Genomic DNA, 14664 nt, shown 5'->3' on the forward strand with positions numbered 1-14664 from the left:
TCGAGGATATGTTGAGATGTTTCATTCTTGAGTTTAAAGGTTAGTGGGAAAATAATTTTCCATTGATTGAATTCACGTATAATAATAGTATTCAATCGAGCATTAAAATGGCACCCTACGAAGCTTTATACAGTCGTAAATGTCGAACACCGTTATACAGGTCTAAGCTTAGTGAGAATAAGATTCACGGGGTTGAATTGATTAAAGAGACTGAACAGAAAGTTAAAGTGATTAGTGAAAGTCTGAAAGCAGCATCAGGTCATCAGAAATCATACATACACTTGAAACAAAAAGATATTGAGTTTGAAATCGGGGATAAAGTGTTTTTGAAAGTATCTCCATGGAATAAAATACTCTGATTCGGTAGAAAAGGCAAGTTAACTCCTAGATTCATCGGGTCGTATGTGATTATCGAGCGTATCGGGCCGGTTGCTTATAGATTGTTATTACCACCTGAGTTAAAAAAGATTCATCACGTATCAATGCTTCGATGATATCGATTTGATCCCTCGCATGTGATTACTCCATTTGAAATAGAAATTCAGTCTGATATGACTTATGAAGAAGAATTGATTCATATCTTAGCTCGCAAGGTTATTGAACTGCGAAATAAGAAAATTTCGTTAGTAAAAGTAATGTGGCGTCGACACAGTTTTGAAGAGGCTACATGGGAGTCCGAAGATGTTATGAGACGACAATATCCAAATCTAATCAATGGTAAGATTTTCGGGGACGAAAATCCCTAAGGGGGAGAGTTTTACCAGGTTGATTTAGACCCTAGTCAGAACAGTGGTTTTGGAACCACAAATCTGAGGTCAAAAAATTATTTTAATATCACTTTCTATGTTTACAGCATGATATGTGATATGCGTGAAAATTTCGTGTGAATTTTATCGTTTGTGTGCTCGATTTTGCAAAAAGGACTAAATCGCTACAAAAGTGACGTTCCATATGTTAGAAGTGCTTAAATGCTATGGCTTTTTAAATGGGCGGTCCTTATGTTGTAATTAGACCATAGAAAAGGTCAACGGGCATTATTGAGAAATAAATAATCAAGTAAAGGTGTGTCTGATTCAGGTACGTATGAAAGGTATATAAAATTTGGCAACAAGAAGTAAGAATGAATAGGATCATTTGAGATGTGAACTATATGAAAATGTGATGTGTTTATAAGCAAGTGATTATGAACAACTGAGCTATATGAGAAATATGATCTTGCAATTGGGTATTACCATGATTCTTATATATGAATTGGTCTATATTTGTTTATGAGATAAGTTTATTTATATATGGCTTACTAAGCTTTGGAAAGCTTATTTTGTGTGTTTTTCAATTGTTTTATAGATTATCAAAATTGCGGTGAGCTCAGGGATCGTCAAGGATCGTCGTCACACTATCGAACGATAATTGTAAATATTAATATATGGCATGTCTAGGCTAGTGAGTATATGATATGTTTTGTGTTAAGATTATAGCCATGAGATTTGACTTACTTTTGGTGTAAATGTTGGTATGTTTTAGCCATTTAAGTTGGCTTATTTGTGCTTGAAAAGTTAATAATGTGATGTATTTGATGCCTTATGTGTGGCTTGTTTACATGATGTTAAATTGTAAGTTATGTTGCATGAAATAGGTGAAAATGTGATGATAGAATGCATATAGATGTTATGCTAGATTAATGATTTTGGCCTAATGGTTTGGTAGGTTTTGGTTATAGAATTGAGTAATTAAAATGGTTGTGTATAGATGGCATGATATGTGTATGTTTTGGTGAATTTGGCTGCCTATAAGTATATGAAAATGGTGTTATTTTGGTTAACTTGTATGCTTGTGGAAAGAGTGGAAAATTGGTTTTTCAAATGACCTATTTTTGTCCACACAGGTAGAGACATGGGCGTGTGTCTCAGCCATGTGTGACACACGGTCATATTACATGACTGTGTGTCCACTAGGGTAGTCCTACAATTTAAAGTCAGTCTCGAGCACGGCCTAGACACACGGGCGTGTCTGAGAGCCGTGTAAGGCATACAACCTTAGCATATGGGCATGTGTGGCCAATTCGAAGGGTACACGGGTTAGAGACACAGGCATTTGGTTACCCGTGTGACCCAAGTCAGTTTCAACCACGGCAAGGCACATGGGCATGTCTCTGACCATGTGGTACAAGTCAGTATGTATGCTCTATTTTCACATAGCCTATTACATAGGCGTGTTTGATAACCGTGTGAGTCACATGGCCTGTTCACACGAGCGTGTGACCTATGATTGTAAATTTTTTGTAAGTGTCCAGAAGCTTTTATATTTGATCGGTCTAGTCCTAAACCACTCTTATACATGTTTTAAGGTCATATGGAACCTTGTAAAGGACAACGTAAATGTTTGAGAATAGTTTAAGATGATGATTGCATAAATGTATGTGAATGATGCGTAGTATCCGGTAATGCCTCTTAACCCTATTTCAGCGACGGATACGGGTTAGGAGTGTTACATTTAATTGGTATTAGAGCTACAGTTTAGTTGATTCTAGGACTAACATAGCGTGTAATAGTCTAGAAATTCAGCAAGAAGTTATTATTGCTTTAGAAGACATTTGCAACAGGAGAAAGATATTCAAAGTTTATCTCTATGGAGATAAGAGAATTGATCGAGCATGTGATGAATTTGATCTGAACTATAAATGTTCCAAAGATAGGCTTTGTGATTGTCGTTCTAAGGAAAAGAAATGTTTCAAAAGAAATTCTTTTTCAAAGAACACAACTCCTAAAAAATGGAAAAGAAGAAAAAATCCATAGTGGATATATATCAGAAAGAAGCAAAAATCAACAGCAAAGTCTGATCGATGTTATACTTGCAAATCAAAAAGGACGTTTTTCAAAAGACTGTCCAAAGAGCAAGAAGAGAGCAAAAAAATTGCACAAATGATCCAACAATCAAGAATAAAGATTCAAAAGGAAGATGATATAGTGTCTGTTTGTTCCATTGAAGATGAACCTTCAGATAGGATTATTTGTGCTATTCCTGCTCATACTAATGAAATTCCAGATTCAGAATCAGATTACTCAAATGTTCATATGCTGCAAGCTCAAGTTCAGAAAGACCATAGCAGCATTGTACCAGTTTCTCATATTCCTGTAAAGATCTATTTAGACAAATATAGTAAACCCATTACTGTAATTGCCTTTATAGGTACTGGAACAGCTAACACAATCATAAATCCAGATGTGTTACCTCTAGACTGGTAGAATGCTTCAGCTGATAGTGTGATAGATGCCTCCGACGTCTATTGATCCTCAAACTAGTTAGGCTACACTATAAGAAAATGGAAATGAGAGGGAGTAAGCATAAAGCCTAGTAAGTTGCATGCAAATAAATATAGAAACAACTTTACGATTCATCATCATGCTTATAGTACAAAAGTAGGCATAAGCACAACTTACTTGTCACTAACCAATACAATTCACATAGCATATATATTGAGCTCACGTCTCATACATTTCAAATCGGTACCAGTACCACTCACAACATGGTTATACTTTTCTCATTTAAATTAAACTGTAACTCTCACCGTTGAACCATATGGAAAGCTATTGAATATTCACTAAGCCTCAAACATAGGGTATAATGCCGATGCCATGTCCCAGCCATGGTCTTACACTAGCTTATCCATCAAGTCGATGCCATGTCCCAGACATGGTCTTACACTGACTATTGAAATCGAGATCGACGCCATGTCTCAGACATGGTCTTACACTGACACCTCTATACGTGCCGATGCCATGTCCCAAACATGGTCTTACATTGAGACATCTCGTAGCCGATGCATGTCCAAGACATGTCTTACACTAGCTTACATCTCGAAGCCGAATGCATGTCCCAGACATGTCTTACACTAGCTCTCATCTCAATGCTGATGCCATGTCTCAGACATGTCTTACACTAACACACAAAAAACCCGAATGTCATGGCATGAATATCCGATTTATTTCTTAAGATTCAAACGAGAGTTCTACTATCTCAATATTCATCATACATAATAATTTTCACAAACAAGCAATATATGCTATATCAATTCAAACACATATAATAACAATGTAGTTGTATTATTTACACACAACTTACCTCTAATTACAAAATGTAGAGGACTAGTTCGGCTTAGTCCACTTGTTTGTTTTTCCCCGGTCTAAGCCCGGATTTTGTAATTCTTTATCTATAATGATGAAAATTCACACATTTAATCATTTTATTAATCTAGGTACTCAACAATTTAAAAATTGGGCGAAATGACCATTTTGCCCCTAGACTTTTACAAAATGACCATTTTACCCCTAGGTCCAAAAATCAATTTTTATCGAACTTCTTCATATCTTAAGCCTAACCGAACCCTTTTTACTCTTATAGCAACCCAAAATTTCCATTATTTCTCACATTTATTATCTAATTTTCAACTTATGCAAAATGGTCCCTAGTTATGGTTTCCATGAAAACTACTTCACAAAAGTTGTTTATTACACCACCATAACTCATTTTCTTTCACAAAATTTCAGAAAACAACATGAACACACTAATGTAAAACCCTATACTTTTAACCATTTTGCAAAATAGTCCCCTCATTTCGAAGCTCATGCTATAAGGGTTCCAAAAATACCAAAATTATCAAGAAAAGTGACTGGAATTTTTCAAACTTCCAAAATGCTTCTATGGCTGATATTTTTGGTCAAGAAGAAAGAATGAATGAAAAAGATGAAGGCTAGGCTTTAGGGTATTATTTTATCACACATTAGGTCATCAAATACCTAACATTTTGACAATTTTTATTTTCTTTGTCTTATGGCCGGCCAAGCATCTCTAAAGGGTCTAATTTCCCTTTAAAAACCCCCAATTTATGATACATGGCAATTTAACACCCTTAGCTATCAAATTAAGACTTTTTCACTTTATGCGATTTAGTCCTTTTTCACAATTAAGCATGAAATAGCTAAAATTAATTCACTAAAATTTTAATACTCTCATATAATCATGCCACAACACATAAAATAATATTAAAAGTAACTTCTCCACCCTTAGATTAGTGGTCTCGAAACCACTGTTCTGACTGGGCCTAAAATCGGGCCATTACAGAACTTGTTGGCAATAACTTTCATCACTAGTTTATATAGCACAAAGCTAAGGTTAATAGGTCGAAAGTGAAAAAAACATTCTCGGTGGTTTACTTTAGGAATAAGGATATAAGAGAATTATTAAGATCTGGGTCAATGCTTTCTCCAGAGAATATCCTTTTAACCCAATTACAAATAGAAGGGCCAATAAACTCCCACTGACTCTAATAAAAAAGTGCATGAAAGCCATCATTGCTTGGAGCCTTTAAATGAGCCATATCAAAGAAGGTTTTCTTAATTTCCTCATATGAAACTACTTTACTAAGGAATTTCATCTAACCCCGATCAAGAAGAGGAAAAGAATCAGAATGAAGATTACACGCTCTACCCGGGTCTTCCCCATATAATTTGTTATAGAAGTTAATTGCCTCTTACTTCAATTCTTCTTCATCTAAAATCCAATCACTTTAAAAAAAAAACTTTAAAACATGTGCTGTAATAAAGAACAATTCTTTCCTTATTTCTTTGTTCTGCTAATCAAATTTTTGCAAAGAAGATATTAATTAGTGCTAATTAATTTATCATATATTATTCTTTAGTTAAATGAAACTATTAAAATCACTTTATATTTCTCCAAAAATGTTAAGAGTGAAAAAGAGAATGAAATGTAGAAGAAAAGGAATTGAATAATTTTATTCATCTATATTTTGTGACAACAATGTTCTTGGTTTTACACTAGGTAGCTAACAACTAACTAATCTTCCTAATACAAGTAACTAACTACTAATTACTTATAACTATTCCCTAATTATTAGGTGTTGTTATAATAACTTATTAATAGTATTTACGCCCCCAAATATTCATGTTGTTGTACTCTCAGTCCTTTGGTGAGGATATCTGTTAGTTGTTCCTTTGTAACAGCCCGATTTTGAGTCTAGTCGGAACAGTGTTTTAGGACCACAAATCCGACGCAAAAAAATTTATTTTTTTATATTTTTATGGTCTACAATTTTATGCAATGATTTTATGAAAATTTTGTTCGAAAATTTTGACGTTTGAGCACTCAATTTATCAAAAAGGACTAAATTACAAAAAGTATAAAATTTGAGTTCTGAAAGCTAGAAGTGTCAATTGCTATGGAATTTTAAATTAGAGGTCCTTAGATGGTAATTAGACCATTACTTAAGTTGGTGGACAAAAATGAACATGGAGTAAGAGAAATTTTAGTGTTTTAAGAAAAAGGGCATTTTGGTCATTTGGTAATTAAATGAATTAATAAGTAAAATAAAAGCCAATTTTTGCTCATATTCTACCCCATGGACGAAATTCTCAAGAGAGGACATAGCTAGGGTTTGTTAATCTTCCAAGCTCGATTGTAAGTCCGTTCTAACCCTGTTTTTAATGATTTTCATGTTTTTGAGATCTTTACAACCTAATCTACCTTATTCAAGGACTAATTTGAAAGAAAGATGAACTTTAAAATTTTACCCATGTTAGATATTTGTGTATTTTGATGTCTAATAGTAGAAAATGCATGTTTGGTGTTAGATAAACAACATTTACTAGGTGATTTTTGATGAAAATGTCAAAAAGTACCTATTTGTAAAAGTTACAAAAACGAATAGTAAAAGTGTGATTAAATGAAAAATGTGGGTTGGTATGAGTGCGAAAATGGTTCGGCTAGGCTTGGGTTTTGAAGAAATTGAATACATTTCATTTTACGAGCCTAGGGACTAAATTGTAAAAATGTGAAACATTAGAGGCAAAAATGTAATTTTACCATGATATGATTTTTGGACTGAATTAAACAATGTGAGTATTAAATAAGCTAAATTTGTTATTATAGACCAAGAAAAATGAGGTTCGGACCTAGATCAGAGGAAAAACAAAGTGTTTGGCGATTAGGTCAAATTCTACTATTTTTGTACCAAGGTAGGTTCGTATGTAAATAATGCATTGTTATATTTATGTTTTAAATGTTTTCATATTGTATAAAATGTGATTGACTCTTTAGACGTATTTGACAAAGTTTCGACAAGCGAGAATTCTCGGTTGAGCCTTAAGAATAGAATAGGATACGAGGGACATGTTATTAGGAACCCATGTGTTTATGTGATCCGGGTGCTAGTCTCGTACGTCCTACCAGTGGTTGGGTAGTCCAGCATGAGTTGTGGATACCTAACAACTTGTGTGAGCAGTACTGTGTAGCTACGTCCTGACTGACAGCTTGTGTGAGCAAGCCTGTGAGTAGCTCGAAAACGATCCTATATGTATTATGGGATGTGAGGTAGCTTTGGCTACATGTATGGCATTTATGTGCAAAATTTTTGAGTATTCATTAATATTCTGAGTGTTCAATAGGAATGTCAAAGTCGTGAAAGAATATGGTTATGTTGCGAGTTGGTACAAGTATGCACGTAAAACTCATACACAATGAGCTCGATATGTGATGAAACCTTGGTAAGATTGTGATTGAGTAAGTTATGACTATAAGATTTTAATAACATTCACGTTAATTTTCATCATGTTAATTGTATGTTGAATGTGTGGTTATGATGCTTATTATTTGCATAGGAACTTATTAAGCTATATAGCTTACTCCCCTTCCTTTCCCTTGTCTTATAGTGTCACCAAGCCAGCTCGAGATTCAGAAATCGTCGGAGATCCCCTCACACTATCAACAATTATTTTGGTACCAATGATTTCAACATTTTAAGTTATGGCATGTGTAAGGGACTTGGTCATTTTGTTATGTGTCATAATTGATTTGGCCAAATGTGTTGACTTATATTGGTTAAAAGCTCATTTTGTATAAGGCCATTTGAAATTGAATACTATTGGAATAATCAAATTATATGATGATGTTTTTCATGGATGTAGGAATTTACTTGATTGAGATGATAAGTATATGATGTTTGTGCATGATAGATGCTAGCATGTGAATGATATGTTGATGTCTTGGTTATGGCTGATTTGGTTGGATGTAAATGTTTGGATTGGTGCCATGTTGTGTTGTGTAGGTGTGTGCAACAAAGGGTGGCAAAATGGCTTGGTAAATAGCCTTATTTTTGTGCATACGGGTAGACACACGGGCGTGTGTGACACATGATCTGCCCCATGGGCATGTGTTCCGGTCGTGTGTCCCCTGCACCTTAATTTTGAGAAACAAAATGCTCAGAATTGAGCACAACGGCAGAGACACGGGCGCGTGTCTTAGTTGTGTGGATGGCACGGCCTCGAACATGGGCGTGTGCCCTGGCCATGTGAAGTTTGCACCTATTTTGTAAAAAATTAATTTTCCACACGAGCTAGAACATAGGCGTGTGCCTTGACCGTGTGATCTCAATTTGCTCTTGGGTGACAAACAAAGAGTTACACAGGTTAGGGACACGGGCGTGTGTGACCACACGGCCTGCCCACACGGGCGTGTGACCCCTGTTTAGTGAAAATTTTCTAAGTGTTGCAAAATTTTCTAAAGTTTTCGGTTTAGTCCCAAACCACTTCCGATACATGTTTTGGGCCTTGTCGGCTCGTATTAGGGACTTTATGAGTATATACAAAAAGTTTTAATTTGGATGAAAATTTGTGGCTCGAAAATGTATGTTTGTTCATGTGATGAGTCGGTAATGCCTCGTACCCTGTTCCGACGTTGAATACGGCTAAGGGGTGTTACATCCTTGGTTGAAACATGTTTAGTTTCCACTAATCCTTTCTGAATGCTTTTTCTCACAAAGTGACAAACAATTTCAATGTGCTTAGTCCTTACATGGTAAAAAAGATTTGAGGCAATTTGAATTGCAACGTGACTATCATAGTAAAGCACAATTGGCTTGTTATCTTTGATCCCCAATTATGTAATTAAGCCTAGTAACCATGTTAGCTCTGTAACAGTAGATGGCATGCTTCTATTTTCAGCTTCTGCTGAAGATCTTGAAATAGTACTTTGTTTTTTTTTTCATGCAATCAAGGAATTTCCAAGTTTGACACAATCTTGTCATTGATTTCCTAGACATGAGGCAAGATGCCCAGTCAGAGTCACAATATCCAGCTAACACTAGAACTCCATTTCAAGCAAGAAGAATCCCTTGCCCTGGATCCTTTTTAATGTATCTTAGTATTCTCAATGCAGCTTCATAATGAGATTTCTTAGGTCTATACAAGAATTGACTTAGATGTTGCACACCATAAGCAATGTCTGGCCTAGTATGTGTTAAGTACAATAATCCTCCAGTTAACGTTTGATAAGTTGTTACATCTTTCAACAATTCATCATCATTTTTTGTCTGCAATGTTTCATCAAATTTTATAGTTGTGAATTTTTTATTATGTTCTAAAGGAGTAACAAATTATCTTGCTTCTTTCAAGCCAATGTCTTCAATTAATTCTAGAGCATATTTTCTCTTATTTAACAGAATGTCTACATTTGATCTTGACACTTCGATCCCAAGAAAATACTTCCAGTTGCCAAGATCTTTCTGACAGTCTATAAATGTGTTATCGTTTAAAATAAACTATGACATAAAAAATATAAGAGTTAAAAACGACAGTGTCCGCAAGTACATGGGTCAAATTGTAACATAGTATTGTGTTACAACTAGACCGGCTCATGGGTCGGGCTACTCGGCCCGGCCCGAAGGCCTGCCCGAAATGTGGGAGGGTTTGGGCAAAAATATAGGCCCAAGAAATGGGCTTGGACAAAAAAATAAGGCCCGTTTAAAAAATGCGTCGGGCCTCGAGTAAGGTATTTTTGGCCTTAGCTTGGCTCGGCCCGGCCTGACCCGAAATCACTAAATGACAAAAAAATTCTACTATTTTTTTTATTTTTGAATGTTATTTTCTTGTTGTTTTCTCCCTATTTTGCTACCATATTACTATTAGTTGCTCCTATTTTGTTGTTATTATTTGGATATTGTATAAAACTTATTTTATCATTAATTTTGTTATTATTTTAAAGACATTTGTTAATTTTATTATTATTTTAGAGGTATTTGCTTGTTAAGTTGCATCTATCTTTGTGCAATTTAAGTCTACATATTTTTTAAAATTTATTTTCAATTTGTTGTAAAATATTTATTTTGATTTTTTAGTATTTTTGATGTACTATATATATTTAAAAATTATATAAAATAATATAAAAATAAATACGGGCGGGCCAGGCCGGGCCTAGGTTTTAGTATTTTTATTTGGGTCAGGCTTGGGTAAAATTTTAGGCCCATTTTTTGGGGCCCGACCTGGCCCGAGCCCAATGAATGGGCCTAATTTTTTAGTTGAGCCCGGCCTGAACCCAGCCGGTCGGGCCCATGAGCACCTCTAACGAAACACCGTTAAGTATTCCGAGGTTCGTACCCAAAGGATTGCAGATTAGAGAAATTATTATTAAATTAATTATAGAATATAATTACTAATCTAATCAAGTGACAAATTAATAGTGTAAATCCAAATTAATATTTTAATTAAACTAAGTAAATTAGCTAACCTAAATTAACCTAATGGAATTTCCTAAATTAACCTTTAGCTAAGACTACCCTCCCAGTTCATCTTCACTAAGGATTACCACCTATGTCACCCTTTTGGTCTCTTCCTAGGCATACAGATACCTTTTCGGTCTCACCTGTCTCAATATTCTATTAGAGGCGTCACTCCCTAATATACTAAGTACTATTGAATAAACAACTAACTTCAGATAACTAATCACTTAACAAATAAATTAGTTTATTAATTGAATCATGCGAGATATGTAATAAAGCACAATAATCTATTCTAATATTTATACAACGATTAATCGAAATATAAATAAATGAATAGAAGAATAAGAGATAGGAGAAAGCTTGTGAATATATATGAAGCGCGTTATCGAAGCAATCTCTACCTACAATTATCTTCAAGTCTGAATAGAAAAGTTCTGACTACACAAATATGAAAAGAAAAGAAAATTATTTGTCTAGGTTTGCTTACAATTCTGGTGACCCTAAGGTTGCTTATATAGGCAATGACCTACTTGGTGACCACTCAACTCAAGATACACTTAGATACCAGTAAATAAAATATTCTACTGACAATGTTCGCACGTGCACATAAAACAAACGATTTTATAAAACAATTTTAAAGCGCAGTTTTACTATAAAAGTACAGGTCAATTGTAATATTTATAGTGTAACAATGGAACACTAGAGTATTCCAAGGATTGAACCCAAAAGAGATGGAGATTGAGTGATGAATATCGTACAATAAAGAGTTTAAGCGGCTACTAGAAACACGAAAATATACACATTTTTTCATTCACTTTTTAACTCAAATTTTGATAAAATTATTGTCAAAAAATATATAATAATTATAAAATAATTAAATTGCACTAAAATTATGAACATGTTGAATTTTAATTAATTTTATATCAAATTTTGATTAATTTTTATTATTTTCAACAAATTTACACAAATGCCGAAACACAGCTCGACAGACATTGCTAGATGTAACACCCCTAACCCGTAACCGTCGCCGGAATAAGCAAAGAGGCATTACTGAACTTATAAATCAGATCAGAACAATTATTTATCCGATAACATCTTATCTCAATCAATATCATTCAATATGTACTTAAATCAAGCATACAAAGCTTTAATCATGCATTCAGAACTAAATTGATAACATATAAAAATTTTAGAAACCTAGAAAACTTTTCAACATTTCAAATATCACACGCCCGTGTGAACAGGCCGTGTGCCTCACATGGCATTAGACAGGCTCGTGTGTCTAGGCTATGGCAAAATAGGGCATACATGCTGACTTGTACTACACGGCCGGAGACATGCCCGTGTGCCTTGGCTGTGGTCGAAACTGACTTGGGTCACACGGCTAACCACACACCCGTGTGTCTAGCCTGTGCTGTAACACCCCTCACCCGTATCCGACGCCGGGATAAGGTCCGAAGCGTTAACAGGACTTTACATTTTTATCACACTATTCGGGATCGCAAATTTTTGCTCAAATTTAAAACCTTTTAACCAAGAATATCTCGTCCCTTACATAGGCCTTTAAGGCCTATAACATACTTAGAGGCAGTGCGAGACTAATTCGTGCACATTCAAAAAACCTTGGGCTCCTTAGAAAATTTTTCTTATCTTCTAGTGCCACACGCCCGTGTAGATGGGCCGTGTGGTCACATACGCCCGTGTGACTTGGGACACGCCCATGCCCTTCAGCCATGGGCAACACTGACTTATCAACACGGCCATAGCACACCCCCAAGCGGCCTACCCGTGGACAACACTATCTTTTAGACACGACAAGTACACACGCCCGTATGGCCTACCCGTGTGCACTATAGATTTAGAATTTTAAGTGCAGGGGACACACGGCCATAACCCACACCCATGAGAAGGAACCATGTGTTACACATGGCTTAGACACACGCCCGTGTGTACCATGTGGACCCTAATAGGCTATTTTTCAAGCCTTTGGTCACCCTTTCTACCATCTACACTTAATGGTTATCAATTTTTGAACCCAAACATGACTACGCATGTGTAAATCTTTGATAAATCTTATTGTATGGAAACCTTATATCATTGGTTTCATACATGAAAGGTTATTTCCCATTTAATGTTTATGCGTTTCCATGTCACTTTAATTCGTCCGAAATTGGCTCATTCATGTGACTTATTGCCAATTGGTAACAACCCATCACATGTAAATAAAATCATGCATAGATTCGTAGGTCATAGCCTACTTCAATTAAGCCAATTTCCATGGCCATATACAAAGAAATAAACATATTTTTACATGCCTTCATTTGGCAAAGCAAATGACACACATAACAAAATACTTAAAACCCTATACATGCCATTGAACAAAATAGAAATGTCTATATACCAAAGCTAGGCTTTTTGATAGTGTGTTGACTCTCCTATCGTCTTCCAATCTTTACGAGTCCTTGAGCTCTGAAAAGCAGGGAAAAGTAAGGGGGTAAGCATTTACATGCTTTGTAAGCTCGAATAACAGGAAAGTAGACTTACCAAACATTTAACATGCATCCATGATAGATAAGGAAACCAACAATTATGAAATGGTTCCCTATTACATGCACTCAATCAATAAGTTAGTAACATAATCAAGCATCATATAATTTAACTAGATGAGCTCATCGTTCAACATCTCATTTACACAAACATCTCATGTTAATCTGGTTGAGTTTCTAGGAAATCTCGATGGAATACCCATTAACCGTCAATTCATACGAATGATCATTCCATATATGCACTCCCGCGAACTTCACTTATTATGGTGGGATTACCAGTCCAGGATAAATCCCCTATTTTATGAACTCATAAGGTGATGTCAGGATTACCAGTCCAGGCTAAATCCCTTATTACGACAAACACTCTTAATGAGCTCGGATCTGAATTACCAATCCAGGCTAAATTCAGACCCTAATCAGATGACCCGTCCGAGCTAAATCCAAAATGCACACATATTCTTCGGGAGGCTTGATCATTCAAAGCAACATCCGTCTAGGCTAGATCCTTAATATAATTGAGATCAATGGATTACTCGTCCTAGCTAAATCCTTACTGCAACACATGCAGAATCTCAAATCACCTGTAATTACAGGTTACACATCTAATTCCCTTTTTCAACCTCAACCGAGATTTTTAACCATAATTCTTTATTAAGAATGTATTTCATGAATATTCATACTATCAAGATATGTAGTTATCATACGTTCATAAATCATACAATTATACATACTACAAGTTTACTCGTGTTATCCGAACTTCCCTGGTATTTGTTTCGGAGCTGTGTTTCGGTTATTCCGAAACCTTGTGTTTACCTTAATCGACCTCTGAAATTTGTTCCTCTGGGTCTACAACAACAAAATTATATCATTAATACCCCACATTATACATTACAAATCTAATTCTCACCCCCGGCCCAAATGACCGTTTTGCCCCTAACCTTTGACATTTTTACAATTTAGTCCCTAGGCTCGTATAATGAAACACATGCACTTTCTATCTTACCCAAGCCTAGCCGAGCACTTTTCTCTCTTATGGAAGCCCACATTTTCCATTATTTTCTCATTTCTACCACACATTTTACAACTTTTGCAAAATGGTCCCTACAAGAGTTTTTCATGAAAATCACCTAGGAAAAGATGTTTAACACACATTCAACTTTCATATTCCTCCATAATCCATCAAAATACAAGCAAATCATGCATAGTTAAATTTTTAAACATGAACCCTAGCATGAAATATGGGTAGAAATGAAGAGAACAAGCTACTGGGATTCTAAAATACAAAGAACATTAAAAACGGGGCTTGGGAGCACTTACTATTGAGCTTGAAATGTTTGAAAACCCTAGCTATGGTAACAAGAGAATTTCGGCAACTATGGGGAAGAAGATGGCTGATTTTGACTTGATTTTTCCCATTTTATTTCATTAAAAAGCCAAATGACCAAAATACCCTCATGCCTTTTCTTTAAAATTTCATCCATGCAAGCCCATTTCTGTCCAAAAATTTAAAAATTGGGAAAATTACTCTCCAAGACCTTCTAATTCATAACCCAA

This window comes from Gossypium hirsutum, chromosome A01 (assembly GCF_007990345.1).
Source record: "Gossypium hirsutum isolate 1008001.06 chromosome A01, Gossypium_hirsutum_v2.1, whole genome shotgun sequence".
In the NCBI taxonomy this organism is placed as follows: domain Eukaryota; kingdom Viridiplantae; phylum Streptophyta; class Magnoliopsida; order Malvales; family Malvaceae; genus Gossypium; species Gossypium hirsutum.